At 36.8% G+C, this 17,848-nt stretch overlaps 1 protein-coding gene across 9 annotated transcripts in view; it reads right to left on the bottom strand.

The window, feature by feature from the left end:
- The window catches only part of FUT9 (fucosyltransferase 9), a 149,314-nt gene that overhangs the window by 103,879 nt on the left and 27,587 nt on the right, over positions 1-17,848 (bottom strand). Inside the window, exon 2 of one of the 9 annotated variants that reach the window (XM_064412723.1) lies at positions 10,537-10,665. The exons of the other annotated variants lie outside the window; for them this stretch is intronic. The gene's annotated coding sequence lies outside the window, so the exon portion shown is untranslated. The remainder of the gene's footprint in view (positions 1-10,536; positions 10,666-17,848) is intronic. 9 annotated transcript variants of the gene reach the window in all.

Genomic DNA, 17,848 nt, shown 5'->3' with positions numbered 1-17,848 from the left:
AATCTTCCCTTCATTTTCAGGACTATACTTTTCAGAAGTTCAGCAAAATGTGAATATTTCCACTCAATAGAATAGGGCATGAGAAGATCAGCTCAACCTTTCAGTACAATCACTCTGAATCCCAGAGTACAAAGGCACTGGCAACAGAGCATCTCAAGCAGGTGAGAAGGATTGTTATGTTCATTTTGACCACAGTAAGGTCAGTACTGAGAAAGGCCTCAGCTTAGTTTTCCACAGAAGTTATAGAGAAATCAGTGGCAAGTCATCAAACGTCCGTGTGACTCACCTCTCTCCTTTATTTAGTGGTCTTACTGTGATGCTTTAAATAGCAGAGAATACCCCAAGGTGCTTTTCCTTTCCTGATCTGCAGTGATGGTTACTCAGGCATTTGGCTAACATGGATGTTGCCTCTCTGATGCTTCCCATTCCAGAGCTTGCTTGTTGGAGCAGGGAACCTCTACAGATGGCTACCCTACAGCACTGGGATGCATATGCTCTTTTCTTCTCTGAGTACCACTGTCTTCAAAACCAAGTGCTCAGGACTGAAGACAATTTTAGTTTTAAGCTTGTAAGGTTTTTTAAGGTTTAAAGTGATGCTTGAGTTACAAGTTTTAAGCTTTTATATATATATATATATATAAAAATAATATAATTATATTTTTTAAGCTTTTATCTATAATTAACTTTCTAAACATAATAAGTTATAAGGCTTAAGCTGCTACTGCTGCTGATGTTAGTGCTCTTGCTCATAGTGAGACAGTGTTTTCTAATTAGGCTTTAAGTGCTACTTCTAGAGATATGACCACATCTGAAGCTGCTTTTTAAAACTGGGTATCAAAATATATTCAAATTATTGAACCACGTGTGCATTTTGGTTGCACAACTTTTTACATATTTCCTTACTACTAAATAATAAGATGAGAAGATGTTTTCTTAAATTGTTTTTTCTTCCAAGAGGAATTTGTTTTGATCTTTTTTACACAAGTTGCACAACTTTCAGGCTTTAAATTTCTCAATATACTTGATAGCAACAGCTCTCAGAAGATATCTCTTTGATTCTATTTTTCTTCCCAAATCATTATTACAGATGCCATGTAACATTACAATTGCCAGTGAAACTTAGACAAAATTCAGAATAATTAGCAGATAATATTCTCAAGCTTATTTTTTTTTAATTCAGTCCTTCAGACCCTTCAGTCCCTTACACTATAGGGGTTCATGATCAACCAGAACAAAGACAACATTTTTCTGTAGCGTGTTTTTTTTTTTTTTTTTTTTTTTTTTTTTTTTTTTTTTTTTTTTTTTCCCCAGGGCATATTTTATAATTTACAATTAAATGAAGGCAAAATGGTGCTGTTCAACTTTTCATGGAGTTTTATAAATTCTTTTGGTGTACAAAATATGAGCTACATCTTACTCTGGCAGTTTAAAGGCATATCACTCTACATAGACAGGAACAGAACAGAGTGATACAACGCTTTGTAATCCTTAGAAGAAAACCTGTCATTTTGTACTACAGCAAAGCATATTAAGAATAATTTAATTTACACATTGCTGATACAATGACACAGAATAAGGCTGTAGCATTTTACCTGCATTTCTATAAATCTGAATTTTCAGCTCTTTTAAGATGGATAGGATTTTGGTGGGATTGTTATAACTGTACATCATGATAAGAAACTAATCCTTTTCACTAAATTCCCATGAATGTACAAGAACCTGAGAAATGTTTTTGTAACATACAAAACATGAAAAGGCATCAACTTAGAGGCATAGCCCAGGCACTCAGTCTGGAAACAAAATATTTGAATGAAATTGGGACAGGACAACAACATGTTCAACAACATCCAACAACAAGATGTCACAGACAGCTATGAGATATTCCTTGCATCCTGTCTCCTTTTCTCTTGGGATCATGGAAGTATTTCTATATCCATATCTATATCTCTGTATGTATCTATATGTAATCCATCTTCCACTAGCATCATGTCATAGTCCTCTGCACTCAATAGGAGAAATTGATTTTCATCATGAAAACAAAATGAAGGTTCCTCATAAGTAGTATTCCGAATTTATTCATATTTTTAAAACACGTACTTTCCTTCAACACCATGTAATACATATTTCTGACAAGAAAAATTGTTTTGAGGTAAATGTCTTGAAGAAAGTTCAGTCATTTCTGACCACACGGCCTACTGTACACAGAATAGCTAAAGAAGACAAGAGAATTCATTAGTATTCTAGTGACCTTCTAAATGGACTGCACAGGAATTCTGGAGGTTAATTTAGAGCTAAATTAATTAAGATAGCACATAATTAATAGCACAAAATAATTAAGACAGCACATTTTCAGGACAGGACAGGGGACAGTAGGCACAAATTGAGACACAGGAACTTCCATCTGAATATGACAAAAAACTTCTTTATTTTGAGGTTGACAGAGTTGCTAAAAGAAGTTGCCAAGTATCCTTCTCTGGAATTATTCAAAACCTGTCTGGCCGTGATCCTGTGCAACCTATTTCAGCAGATGGATTGGACCAGATGATTTTCAGAAGTGCCTTCCAGCCCTAATCATTCTGCAATTCTGTGACTGTGATAATATACATGATCAGACTACAGTCTTTCCAGAATTTTTCAGTCTGAACAAGGCATCAGTTGCTAATTTTGCTCTTTAAAAATAAAAGTACTTATCTGTGTCACAATATATACAAAATATTTAGGAAAGCAAAGAATAATTAATTTCTAATGCACTTTCATTCCTGCTGAGTTATATCATTCAATCATCGGTCTTTTTCTTCTATTTTTTCAGCCACCTATTCCTTAATCATAAATAAATGCAAAGGTGTAAATGATTCATTAGCTCAAAGCTGGCTAGGGGAAGCAGGGAGAAAACATGAGAAATGCCATTCAGATGGAAAGGTGGTATTCAGGTCAGAAAAGGGGTAAAATAGAGCAGTGATGAAAATTACAGGAAGGAAAGCTATTGTTTACATACATTAGAATGTCACTCTCATTTGAGTACTTGCATCTTTCCATGAAATGAAATGACATCTTAACAGAACCCATTACATCCTATGCAGGAGAGCAAAAATTATAAATGACTGTATTTTTAAAAAGCAGAAAGCACAGTTCAGATATATTTGATAACTTTTTGTCTTAGGAGTGTCGGGAGTCTCCATAGGTTGGTATTGACTGACTAGGCCAATCAGGTCACATGGTGTCTCTTTTTTTCTTTCAGCCATAAGTAATAATTGCTTTTTTTCCATGGTTGTGGCTCTGAAACAGCCATTGATCACTTCATAGCTTTTAAGGCCAGAAAAGAGCACTGCACTCATTTAGTCTGACACATAATGTGACATAGGCAGTAACACCCCACCCAATGACATCCATATGAAATCCAATAATTTATGGTTTAATATAGTACATCTCTGGAAAGAAACCCATTATTGATTTTAAAATGCTGCATGATGGACAGAAAATCTACTACTTCATAAAGTGGCCCAATGGCTATTTTCTCTCACTGGTAGAAACATGTCTCATATTTCCACTCTGAATTTTTCTATCAATAAACTGTAGGCAGTGAGTTTTGTTGTAGCCATAAATAACATGGCATCCATTAGCCCTGTCCTACTGCATACTCCTAGCTTATTATTATGTTATAGGTCAGTCTCTTCACTTCTCCCCATGGATAGATTGCCTCCTTGAGTATTTGCCTGTGAGGGGGCCTTTGAGTCCCATGATTCATTCTGAGTAACAACTAGAAATTGGGTTTTCAGACTACTGCTTGAAGCTGGGAGCTGGAAGCCTTTCATGTATAGAGACAATATAAGGTTTTGAGTCTTACTAACCACTTACTGTATATGTACAAATGATTTAAAAGAGTGTCAAACAATCTTAAGAAGATGATGATGGTGGATCTTGCAATTCTATGCCTCAATATGGAAACAGCCCCTGCAGACTGGCAAATGAGACAGCACTTACAGATGGGTGGATACAAAGAAAATAAACTATATTAGAGTTATATAGTCTAAAGGGGTTTCCATGCCAGTCTGAACTATCTAATGTGCTGCAGAAAAGGAGGTTCCCAGGAGGAAAGAGGTAAGACAATGACAAAATACGCAATGTTTTCTTGACCATAATACCTATTGCACTGGCAATATCTGTATTGGCATTGCCATTGCTAGAAATGCAAAATATATATTTTTTTTATTTAGGATAGGAGATGCTTTAAATTTAAAAGTGTGGTTTGTTTGTTAGTTTGTTTCTTGGGTTGTTGGTGTTTTTATTATTAAGTTCTACAAATTAGGTCTGAGCTTGAGTTAGGAACTCCTCAGATAAATGCACAGACTAATTTTATGTCCTTTCATGTTCCTCAAATGTATTGTAGAAGTCCTACTTGACTAGGGCAAATGAAGTATTCTAGGTATGGAAATGAGTTTCTAGATTCTGAACATTCTTTTTCTAAGCAAATTTTTCTCTCATCTTTCGGAATAACCCCATTTCCAGTATAAGTTGCTCTTCTCCAGCATCTCAAAACCAAATTACACAAACTGGATTTTCTGGATTGTTCTCATGGCATAACCTAGTTTCCACAAAAGGCAATGGAAGATTTATCAGTTGTTCTAATAAGAGATTCAATGGCAAACTTGACAAAATTCTAACCATAACTAATCAGCTTTTGTGTTAATGTTAACTCTGCCAAGCTGAGCTGAGGAGCCAACCTAAACCAACAGGATATCTGATATTGCAATTGCTATCCTGTCTGTCAAAAGCCCTTCTTTTTTGACACCAATGGCATGATTTTGTCACTCAAAACCTCTTTAATTTGCTGTAAGGACTCATACATGTTTAAACAGTTGGTGATGGAAACAGTTCTGTGTTTGCAATGGACATCATAAATAAAAAGTTCCTAAAACCAACAAAGACTAATTTTAGGATTTTTTAAATCTTATTTTTGCAGCATAAAAGCATCTAATCTGGGCAGTAGTGCATGTAAACTTCTAGTCCATGGAGGCAAGTGGCAAACCATGTGACTGACTTTACTGCCTTCTATAGTAAAGTGAAAGGATCTGTGGGCAAGGATAGAGCAGGGGATGTCATTAGCATGGGTTTTAGCAAGGCTTTTGATTTTCTCCTGCAATGCCAGTGCATGCAAGTGAGGACTTTATGACTGAGTAGAAAATCTAAGGGTAGAAACATGACTGGAGGGTTAGACTGAGGGGCTGGCATCTAATCTGTCTTATTCTACACGAAGGCAGGTAGCAAGTGATCATCACAGGGTCTAACTGGGTACCCCTTCTCCTCAACACTTTTGTCTGTGACCTGGAAGAGGCAATTGAGATCTCTCAACCCCCGATCTCCAGGAAAGGCATCAGTCACTTGGAGACAGCACAGCAAGGGCAACCAAGATGCTCAGTGAGCTGGAACACTTGTCCTCTGAGAAGAGGTTGAAGGAGCTCAGCAGGAGAGGCAGCTTTGGGGAGACTGAACAGCAGCCCCACTGTTAGCTACTTATGGTCATTGAGAAAGAGGAGCTGGCCCTCACATTTGAGAACAATGGAATGGTGAGAGACAGTGGGCATAGCTTGAAACATGAACAATGGAATGGTGAGAGACAGTGGGCATAGCTTGATACATGAAATGTTCATACTAGATGTAAATAGAAACAGTGGAATAGGTTGTGTGGAGAGGTTGTGCTGTCTCCATCCTTGGAGGCTTCCCAGGTCCAGCTGGATAAAGCCCTGGGAAACACTGATTTGGACAAGAAATGTTCTGAGGACTCTTCCATCTTTGATGCTGTGATTTTAATTCTTCATAATAGCTAATTGCCCCCAACAGAGGGTGTGCAAACTGCTATGGAAGGAGCCTTTTTTGGGTTAAGATGCCTGGATTTTAAGGTGCCAGTGAAATAGGAATATCATCCTATCAGGGAATGTAAATGGTGCTAATTAATGGAGTCACAATGCTAACCATAGCACAGGACTCTTAAGTGACAAGCCACTTCTTTAATCTCACCCCTGTAATAGTGACCAAGTCTTTTCCCCTGCAGAAGCCATTTTCTGTAAATTCCTGTCATAGATATTTTTTCCTCCTTCACCCACACATTCACACACACACTAACCATGAAGACACACTCCAGCTACTTTCTGGGCTGTATTTATGTCAATTTTACTTATCTCACAGAGCAGAAGGTTACTCTAAGTCCCTGTTTATGCTTGGGGATGTGAGATCCAGAACAACGTTGCTGTCCTGCTTTCTATAGATACTGGACTTCATATTTATCATAGAGTCTTCCTTGAAAATTGTATTCCTACATCTCATTTTAATCAGAGGAAATAGTTAAGAACCATGGTTCTGCTGGTCATGTTTTATTCAAGCAGTGCCTATTTATCTAGTATGGCTATGCTGGCTTCCAAATCAGTACTTGCCTTCAGGTCCAGTACTCTGTTAGATGTCTCTGATGAACATTTGGCTTTAGCTGCTTACAACTATGACCTATTCATTAATTAACACAATAGTAGCTAAATTACAAATGCAATGGCCTTTGGTACCATGAAAAATATGTGTTTTAAGCAACAGCAAAGACAACAATAGTTTAACGGTATGTAAAGTTATCTGGAGTACAGATGTGAGAGGGGAACTGATAGTCTGAAGGGTAAACTTGATAGTCTAGGATAAATTATACATGCCTAATTATTAGATGACTATTTTCCTGTCTCTATTAAAATGTAGGATAAAAGGATATAAAATAGAAATAACCTTGAAGATCTCTGTAGAGAGGCTGTCAGGAGCTGGCAGGAGCAGATATCAGCCTGCCTGATCTTCTTTACACTCTGAAATGAGTAGGGGGAGCCTGAAGAGCAGGAAACATCTATGAACAATATAAAATTCTTTAAAGAATAGATATGGACCTTTTATTCATATGAATAGAAAACTATTACATGTGTCTTAAGCTTCTTACCTCCATTCGATTCTTCATCAATTATAAAGTTAGTGAATTTAGTTTGTAAATAATCAGTGAATCTTTCGTTTACATGGTTCTAGTTGCAGATATTCACAAATTTGCACAGCTTTGAAGAATTCTGTCCTTTCTTGTTTTTAACCTCACAGTCATGCCATCTGGTTCTGTGCAATGGCTGCTGAAATAGTTCTTTTCCTTTTTAAGGTGACCTTGGGCTGACTTCACATTTCACATAACTGATTAAACTTAGTGGCAATTATTTTCAGATATTTTAACATACTCTGAATCCTTTCTCATGTACTTGCCAGAAATCTAATTTTAAAATAAATTTGCACATGTAACATTTTCGCTATTTGCTTTAAGTGTATAATTATACTGGTACCACTGTGAAGACACCTTCAGTGTGTCCAAAATGGGTGTAAAGACCTGCCAGCAAATGTACTCAAGATGGTAATTTGGGCATTATCTTTCCAATGTACAGGTGATGATGAAACAAGTGCATGAACACAGTCTTTAGAATTAGACTGTAGTAATACATGTGTTTCAATAGATAAATGCCTTGAGTAGTCTAATGTGCAAAGTGCCATCTTGGTCATTTATTCGACGTGGAAATTTCTTTGAATCTTTGCCATATGATGAAGCCCAATTCAGCAGGCCTGCTGAATTACCGAAAAAAATTCAAATGTCATTCAGGCATTTTGTTTCAATGATTTGATTTTGTATTGTCATTTATACTCAGAAGTTATTATAAATTAATTAAAAGACCATCTGAAACCCCTCAGGTAATTTTCAAACACAATGAGAATCTCCCTTGTACGGATATTGCTGTTCCTGTCAGTCTGTGAAGATATTTTAATCAGATATATTAATTTTTCTCCACTAAAATGGAAGGAGGAAATATATGATTATGGTCTGTCCCTACTGTCAGCAAAGCATAAATCTACTGGCATAAGTAGAATGCACAGGGTGTAAGTCAATGGCACAAGTCCAGTATATTATTTCACTTGAAGTATAGCAGGCTATAACAAAGCAAAAAGCCATTCTGTGTAGGCTGGCATGTGTAAGAAAGCCAAGATGCAGAAAGACTTATTTAACACCTTTGGCAATTAATATACATATGTGTTATGATAGCTCATGGAAGCAGTTGGCAACAGTACCCTCTAAAATAGCAGTTCAGCTGAGATGCTCAAGGATACAGGAAACCCACTGGTGACAAAGGATGTCTGTCTGAAAGCTGCCTCTTTCTCCACATTTCTCTGTCAGTCTTACTACTTGAGTTGTCTGTTTTATGGTTTTGCACAAGTGAGACACACACTCCTTCTCCTTTTCTAGGTAATTTTGGTCTTAGATGCCCAATGCTTTTTTCTTATCATTCATGGGAAGGGTCTTTTACTGCTTTGCTGCTCATGCTGACTTCTGTGTATTAATAGTGAGCCATTGCAACAGGTGGGTGAGCCTTATTTTAATTTCATTTTACCAGTATGGAGCCAAGGCTCTAACTGGCCAACAGTGGCTTTTTAAGATCCTACTGCCTTCCTACAGGTATTGGCCTCCTGGTAGCTGATAACAAAGTGAAAGGGCATTGTCCTCTGAGCTGCCACTGTTCACAACCTTTGACACTCCCATATAAGCCACACATTTCAGTTTCAAATTATATGCTGAACCACAGGTTGTCATGACCCAGAAGATAATATACATTCACTTCTTCTACTAAGGCAGAAAAATTCTGGATCAAATAGAAAGGGATGACCACTTCTTAAAATGCATCACCAGAAATCAGGAGACCTCATTAATCACTTCCATTTGAATTTTTCCTTCTGGTACTATTCCATTTTCCATAGGTTTGGCCAGAAGAAGTAATTTTTTAGGAGTGGTTCTTCTAGAATAGCAAAGGATAAGGAATCTCTAGCAGCTTGCAAACTAAGCTGGAAAGAAAGAGGTAGGATGTATTTTCTTTAGAGCTGATCTGTACTTTGGGGAAAGCTCTTCATATCTTTGCAGGAAGTCACATTTTTTTTTATGAATTCCCAATAAATTATAATACTTATTGTTGAATCCTCTTTTTCTGCCATGGCTGTTGGAATTTATAATCTTGATTAAGGAGATAAAAGTAGAGTAAAAAATGACCAAAAAAATCTCAGTTTGCAGTTTTGTACCCTTCAAAATATTTTTCTTTAGGGCAGCAATCTCAATGTCTGCTGTTACCCACACTAAAATGTAAATGATGCTGTTAGTAGGCTACTCTGTAGAAGTATCACTGCTGACTTGGGCTTTTTTATCTTATTTTCTGTTACTGTACTGAAACTGCAGAAGCTGAGCTAAGAATCAAGGAGAGCAGAAGAAAAGTGGTCTCACTTTCTGAAAGGTGATCACATCAACTAACACAAGTTAGTGTTTGAAGGAAAAATGATTGCAGTTCAGGTTCTAGGCTCTCATGTAATCTTTAAGATAGGCTTAAATATTTCTAAGGTCAAAATATGGCAGATAGCAAGCTATTTCAGGACAGTTCCTGTGGCTGAATTCCATGCTCACTCAAAATTGAAAATACTGTACTGTATACTGGATGTCAAGGTCACAACGTTTTTGCTTCAATTACCCTTTAACCACTGGCTTTTAAAATTAAGAATGTCATTATCCAACACTGGCTTTGTAATCCATGTGTTTAAAATTCATGTCAGAAAGAGTGTGTTAAAGAGTCAAAAAGAAAGTAAAATAATGCAAATATCCCATATCTAGATAGCTACAAATTAAATCATTTAGTAATAGATGGTTTTGAAGTATTTTCCTTTTTAATTTTTAAAAATACGTTTCTTAAAATTATGCGTAATATCTTGGTTTAGTGCCTGTCTCAACACCCACAAGAAATCTTCTCATGGGAGTCTTATAGCCAGATTTGAGATCACAGGATTTTTTGACCAGACAAACACAGTTGTAACCTGTGAAATATACAGTTGTTTTATCCTTTACTAAAGATAAGGAAAAGACCTATGAGATGCAATCAATCCATCATAAATGGAAGAAAAACCCAAAATAAATTTGGTTTATTCTTGTCTATTAATTAAATTCTTGTCTGAGTTAAATTCTTGTCTGTAAACATACAAGAATACTTTACATTTGGTCCGTACTGTCAGAATCCCTAGTTTCTATTTAATTGTCGTTTGGTTTTCCTCAAATAAACAGGAGATTGATACTTTAAAAACCTCATCTAGAACTGCTATAATGAAGTATGACCCCTTGTTTGATCATGGACAAGAGCATTTCCAAGTATGTCCAGCTTATAGCAAAATCAGCTGAGGAAGTCCGAATTCTACTGTTAATAAATATTCCCACTAGATACCTGGAGAGAGACAAAGAAAAGGAACAAAGAACAGAGAAAACAACATATGAAGAGAAAAGGAAAGAAGAGGCTACATAAGAGCACAAAGTAAGAGGTAGATTTGAAAGGGGAAACAGAAAAGGGAGGGGGATGGAAGGATAATGAATACGTGTTAGAAACAGGGAAGCTTTTGATAACACCATACCATGAGCTTGCATTCGTTCTTTCTTTTTCCTCACAGATTATTTAAAAGTATTACCTGTGGAATTGCAGATGAAAATACTGAGATGAATGATACATACAGCACCGCATACTGAAGCCCACAATTAATGATTACTGTGGAGTGACATCATTATGGGGCTCGCAAGCAATTTAGAGTGATGCCAACCTGCAAACAGCGAAGAAATGAAGAAAAGAAAGTGCTTGAACTAGGAATTCAGTTAATCCTGTCTTGCAGAAATCAAACAGATGAGAACCCTTTTATTTTTAAAAGCTCAAATACTTTTTTTTCTTATTTATTCATAAAAACAGCACTGGAAGAAGGCAATACTTCCAGGCTGAATCAATTGAAGTACAGTTTATTCTTTTGGAAACCAGGGATGCTCCCATTATTAGCAAGAGAAATTAATTTTTAAGAGGCAGTTTAACATTCTCAATTACTCAGAGGAACTGAAAGTATAATAATGAGCTGGTAGAATACAACTCCTGTAAAGGAAAAGTTACTTTGAAAGGTTAATGGCATATAATTTACAATAAATTCCTTTTCTTGACTGTAGCTGAAAGTCAGAATGTGCTGAACTCTCCCAATGCTCAGACTACAAAACATACTGATTCACATTTTTTTTTCCTGGCCTTGGAATTTGTCCAGCACTTTACTCCTTTGGAGCTTGTGCTCTAATGTGACATGCTGGAAAATCTGCAATAATTAATCATAATATCTATAGCAGTACTTAAAATACAGTGTCAGATTATAATCTTAAGTAAGCAAGTATTGGGTCATCCTAAAAGTAATTTTTGTTGCTCTTTCAGAGTGAGATATTAAAACAAAAAATCATAACAAATTTTTCTTTCTTACAATGTACTTTCTGGCAGGGAAAGAGTCCAACTGAAAAAGAGTTTATTTTTATATTTGGAACAATTTAAGTGTCTACACTAAAATTTAGTGAGTGGGTTAATGACCCTCCATTTGAACCTCAATTTCATACACTTCAGTTCTTGCATTTCGATCATTTTTCTCCTTAACAAATCAACAAATAATTTAGCTTCCTAGGGAATACAGTAACAGAGCAAAATCCAGTGGGCTTTAAGTGAGATATGTTTGAACTTTCTAAATCATGTTGGGGGTGTTTAAGCAATTATTTTTGCAAAGCTTGTAGAATATCATGCTGCTAATGAGATCACCTTGCAGTTTCAGTGATATCACTTACTTTGTCAGTACAGACCATTTTCTTATCATTTATGTTTTCTCAGCTGTTTTTTTTTTTTTTTGGTTAACAAAACTGAAATGATATTGCTCAATTTTTTTCAGCTTGAGTGAACACTTTTGTACTTTGCAGTAGTTATTTATAATTTTTATTCACAACACATCCTAAAGTAGACTGGGGACTAAAAAGAGACCTTTGCAGGGGTGTGAAAGAATCGTGGACCTGACTGTCCTTGCCTAGCTACCCTAAACCAACCCGCAGCCCAGGATCCCAGTTTAGCACCCTTCAGAGGTGCTGCAGGATCTCCAGCCCTGTTCCTGAACAATTGTTTCGATTTCCTGGCTTGTCCTCGGCCCTGAATTGCTACCCGGTTTTTGGCTGGTGTTCATCAATCTGTCACCAGGGTCTGTTGCCATCACCACCCTGCTTGTAGGAAGATGCTGACCTGCACATCACCCTGTCAGTGAGCTCAGATCTTGTGGGCCCTGAGCTGGACACCAAGAAGACAGAAGAGATGGCCCCCAGGTTTCAGCTCTGCACCCAGAGCTTCCCTTGCCTCACACCTCCTCCAATGCTTCCACACCCACTGAGAAATGGTACAGTGGTTTGCCCGTCCAATGCACTTAATACTGCCTGCCTCTACCCAGGGGACAGCAGATATCAGCCTGTGGCAGCACCATTCCCTCCTGGCTCTCAGGAAAGGCTCTGGATTAACTCCTGTGTGGAGTCAATGGCTGCCTGCCACAAACCTTTACAATGGAAGAATGCTCAGAAGAGATGGCTGTGGATAATGTACTTGCAGTGCTTGGAGCAGAGTGTAGAAATTGATAACAGCTATGGTAAAGTGGAGTAAGGAATTTGACTGTGTGTTCTCCAGAGATCCCTTCCCATCTCAAGGATTCAGTGATTCTGTACAGGAAGCTGCTCAAAGTTTGCTCCAAAGTGAAAGAGAGAAATAAAACCAGAATTGACCAAATTGCAAGAGAAGTTGAAGGTTGTTTACTTTAGCTTACAGTTTGTACAAAACCTCACTCTCAGGATTGCACCTTTGATATAAATAACATATATAGATAAATAATGATTTAAGTTTAATGGAAAGGTAAACTTAAGTCTAAAATTAGTGCCTCAATTAATTCATTACAAGTGAGAGGTATAACATTTTTGGTATTCAAAGCTTAATTTGCTGCTTTTCAAAGAGAAGTATTACTTTTGTGGTGATTGAGATGACTTGATTAAATCCTGGAACCACTGAAGTCTGTGTAAGGTTATACACTGGCAGAGTTTTACATAATTTACTCTCTGCAAGAGAGTAAATAATTTGCTCTGTAAGAGTCATTGCACATATCTGTTAGAATTCCTACAGTGCATCTACAAATGTTGTCATTAATTGATTCCTTCCATTCCCCTCCACTTTCAAGTTGTCTTATTAGTGTGTGCATCTTACCTGGCTGACAGTGTGCTTGCTGATCTACTCTTTCTTTTCCATAGCCTCAGAAAAGCCTGGGCCCAGCCTGTACAAACTCCTGTATCACCACTAAAGCACCATTAGCACCACAATATTGAGTAATTAACTGAACACACAGCTTATAGACCTCAGAAGTGAAAAGAAGCACTGCAGCTGTATGATTCATCCAGATTTTTCCTCATCAATTGCCAGGTCTCTTCAACCACTCACTAAAGCCAAATAAACTGAATCAAATGGGCACTGGAGACCCCACATAAAATTCTGCAATTCTGACCTAGGAAACAGAGGTGGGTCCCTAAACTCTGCAGTCAAAAGAGGAGGTCTGTATTCCCAGCATGCTGCAGAGTGTGCAGAAATGCTCAGGGAAGCACGCTTAGCTTCACACTTTGGACCTGTCCACATGGAACTGCTGTCCACTTCTGGCCACAGCTCATGGTCTCAGCTACTCCTACACAATAAGACACTGAACAACTTGCAGTGACTGCAGTGGAACCTGCATTAGAAGTTAAAGTCTATTCCAGATGACAACATGTGAGCAAATGACAGGAAAAGTAGAAAACTAGGACAGTTTGGATTCACTCCTGGTAAGATGTGATCTGCTTCACCTTTCACCAGTGACTGGTCTAAAGGAGGAATTGTTACAGAACTGACTTCTTTCTAATGTAGTTTGAAAATCCCATGCCAGGGGGTAAGACATGATGAGAAACAGAGAAATATTCCATGTAAGCAAAATAAATAGCCAAATAAATGAATAACAATCTCCGCCACCAAAACCAAAATATTTAGAAAACTGTTTCTATTTAGAATCTACTGCAGACCTGCTATTTTCAGGTCTGCTGTAGATTCTAAAAAATTTTTCGTTATGTCAGAAAATTGAATTCTGGCCACAGAGCAGATCACAGAGTGTATCTCTGACTGCTGGTGAATTTTCAATGTGCTTGCCTTGAATATTCCATACCTGAGACCATCAACTGTCTTGGTGTAGACAACTCAGGACAGTGGATATTTTTTTTTTTTACTGTCTCCAGTTCATATGTATGAAGAACTTATTTCTGTTTCCAACTGAAATGTCTATTCTTTTCTAAAAAATAGTACTTATAAACCACAGACTGCAAGTGATTGACTGCAAATGTGAATTTTCAAGCAGAGATGGAAGTTTCACCTATGTATAGAATAATAGAATCATAGAATATTCAAAATTAGAAGGGATCCCCATGTATTTCCCAAAACTTTCTGCTGAGCACAGCAGTAATTGTGATTTCCTTCTGTTCAACTTCCACTGGCTGCTCTCTGTTCCGAGGCTGTATCTACATGCTGTAGTTGTTAACTGCTGCTGTCTCAGTCCCTACAGAAATGGAAATAAACTGAGGTGATACTGAAAGGTTGCTAGGAAACAGTCCGATGATGGCGATGAGGAGGACAGTATCCCCTTATTCAGGATATTTCTCTACAGTTTGTCAATCTGTAGAGAAAGATGGCCTTTGACAATCCATCAATTATAGGTGCTGCTAAAGAATTGCATTTTAAAAAAAACAGGAAAGCTTTTCACACCTGCACTTAAGAAGACAAATGCAACTTTTTTTTTAGAAGATTTTGATGCTTTTCTCAACTGTACATAGAACAACTCTTAAAATTTATTCGAACTCAGGCTGATCCAGAGTGCAGTAAATTATCTGACAAGTTATATAGCACACTTATTATACTTCATATATCTCTTTATAGCATACTCACAATGAATATTTGAGTGCTTTCCAGTAGTGCATTAAGCAATGTGACTAATGCTTGTTACATGTTTATTCTTTCATTCCTCTCCCCAGGGGAAGATGTGTCTACTGTGTAATGTTTTGTTATACAACATATAATGCTTGTCTGACTGTTTGTCTAAATGTTTATGTTGCAGAAGGAAAGGTTAAGAAAATCTAATTTGAACCTGGAAAGGAGGATGGCACTCAAATTGTTCTGGACCTTGCCTCCTGCATGAGTCGATTTCTCAATCCCAGACTGGCCCCAGCAAAAACACTGTTTTCTATTTAATAAGATTTACCGTCCTTGGAAAGGTTTCCCTTTGCCGGTAGAACAAAATCGTCAATCACTCCTTTCATTCTGGGACTTCAGTTTAGATACCCTGGGTGCTGGTCACAAAAAAAACGCAGTGCAACTTTAGAAGCCAATTCAGTAGCTGGTGAGGCTGGAAATAACCCTCTGTAAACCACAGCAGTTGTTTGTCAGCTGGAAGAGCTTGAAATCCCCCACAGCTCACTAGGCTGCTACCACAAAGATTGTTTCTCTTGCCACATGCTGTTGCTGTAACCTGCAAGGGTGACCAGGATTGACTTTTAGCAAAGGGCTTTCTGATGGCCAGTGTTTTGGGAGCAATGCTTGCTTGTACAGGAAACTTCTGAATAGGAAAAATACAAGGCAGCACACAGGCCCCAACAGGAAAATCAGATTGCTGGTGAAAAAAAAATAGGTGGAAAGGAAAAGAAGGGATTTGTTGTCTGGTTTATTTTGATATATCGCAGAAAACTATTGAAAGAAATATCTTTGCTAAGTTTTCAATACAATGCAGAGTCATTTAATTATTAATGAGATCTGCAGTGAACTGCAAGCAAATTTGTAAAATGGAAGTATAAAAGAGATATTGATTTCAGTTTTATCTTTATTTTATTTTTACTCTATAAATTGTAAAATTTCATCATAAAATTCTTACTTCAAGCTTTATGGCATTTTTATACTTAAGTTGTATTACTGCCATTACTGTGTATTTTATATTTCAGAGCCTATAATGTTTCTCATAGCAATAACAATGTCTTTCCTGGTAACAGTCAGTATCATAAAGAGTCCTGAGGGTATGGCATAACTTCTGGAGATGAACTTTACAGCAATCAGGACCATGTGCCCAGGCTAAAACATCTGGAATGTCCATAAGGCTCAAAATTTGCATATTAGTGAAACTGAAAATGAAAGGTTTCAGCAGATATTAGCAAATTCAGTGAAAAGACTACCTACATGCAGCAATGAGTGGATCAGTGTTCATTAATACATTTTGCTCTTATTTGTCTTCTTTTTCAGATGGCAAGCAGCTTCTCATGGTTTTATGTTTTTTTTTTTGTTTGTTTTTTTGGTTTGATTTTTTTTTTTCCTTTGCAACTTGCAGTTTAAAACACAAAGAAGGTAATGGATCAATCAGGTTTTTACAACTATTTTTCAGGAAAAAAGTTACGACTGCCCTAAGAGATTAACACTTTCTTTCTTCTCTGCTCTTCCTTTATATTTTAATAGATATTTATTATAGTTTGTCAAAACTTTATCTGAAATTCCTGCTTTTCTGAAAGGATATAAAAATAAACCTTTGTGTGTTATACTATACTACAGAAAAATAAGTGTTCGCCTTTCATGTCCTGTGTTTATGAAAATATAATCAATGAGATAGATATATAAAGGCAAATTAAGACTCCTTTGCACATTTGAAAATGTATTTCCTGTACCATGAAATATATTTTTATGCTGGCAAATGTTTTTCTCTAAGATTGAAGTTTTTCTCATCTCATCAGTAAGTTACAAGTAAATCAAATGATGACAGTGAAGGACCTATCATTCCCTACAGTACAGCAGATGGGTCCCATGGTTTAATTAAATAATGTTGCTGCGGGCACTATGATTGAACAGAGGTGTTGAAAATTTCAGTGCTACAGAATTCGCTGCCAAAGACCAAATGCAAAAATGGCTACTTGGGAAAATATGTAAGAGGAAAAGTCACAAGTACCTTCAAAAAAAAGGTATATTGGAAATTTACTGCTGTTCTCACCTGGCTATCCTTCTCTCTGATCCTCCTTTATACTTAACTGCATTCTCAGATGAATGAATGAAAACAAGTTTGTTTCAGTTTTCTCCTATTTCTCAGCTGATTTATACCAGTTGTAACAACACAAGTCTCAGAGGACTAATCCCATAAAAATCTATCTGCACTGGGGTGTGTTTTACAACAGGCACCTTCAAAATCTTCCTGTGATAGCACCTTTGGCAATATCTATACAACATCTGACACCATCTAAATCTTTGGGTTAGATTCTTTCATCAGGAAATTTGCTATCATATTTGTCCCAGTTTAAAAAGCAATTAATGATTTTTTTCCCATTACTATCAAAAAATATTTCTATCTCAGGAAATAAAATTCCCCCTAGTAAATTTCCATAAGCAGAAATTTTCATCCCTCCCATTTAGGTAAAATTTATTCGTTCAGAAAAATGGTGCAAAAAGCCCTACTATGATGATCTGAAGGAGGTTATTTCTTTTTTAGGAAAAGTTAAGAGGCCTAATAAAGATGAGAATAAGAGGGCTTGTGGTGAATTTTTGCAAATATATCATAGTAAAAATGGGAGATAAAAAAATACTTAAACTGAAAGGTGACAGCCATTGGTAATTTAATCAATGCATTCCTCTAAGAAGCTATCATATACTTAATTAAATAATAAAAAACTTTTCTGTTAATTGAGGTTCCAAGTTTCTTCTCAGTGCAGCTGAGAACTGGGCTTTAACTTTGGACCTGAGTCATGACCTTGTGATACATAAAAGCCCTTGCAAGAACTCAGTCAAATATTACTGATGATAACATATTTTGGGGTTTCTTTTACTTAAGTTTATGAATAAAGAGATGTCTTATCAGTCTGTATGACTTCTTC

The sequence above is a fragment of the Passer domesticus genome, chromosome 3 (assembly GCF_036417665.1).
Source record: "Passer domesticus isolate bPasDom1 chromosome 3, bPasDom1.hap1, whole genome shotgun sequence".
In the NCBI taxonomy this organism is placed as follows: Eukaryota; Metazoa; Chordata; class Aves; order Passeriformes; family Passeridae; genus Passer; species Passer domesticus.
Note: the sequence above shows the minus strand (reverse complement) of the source record. Positions and strands in the feature narration are given on the sequence as shown.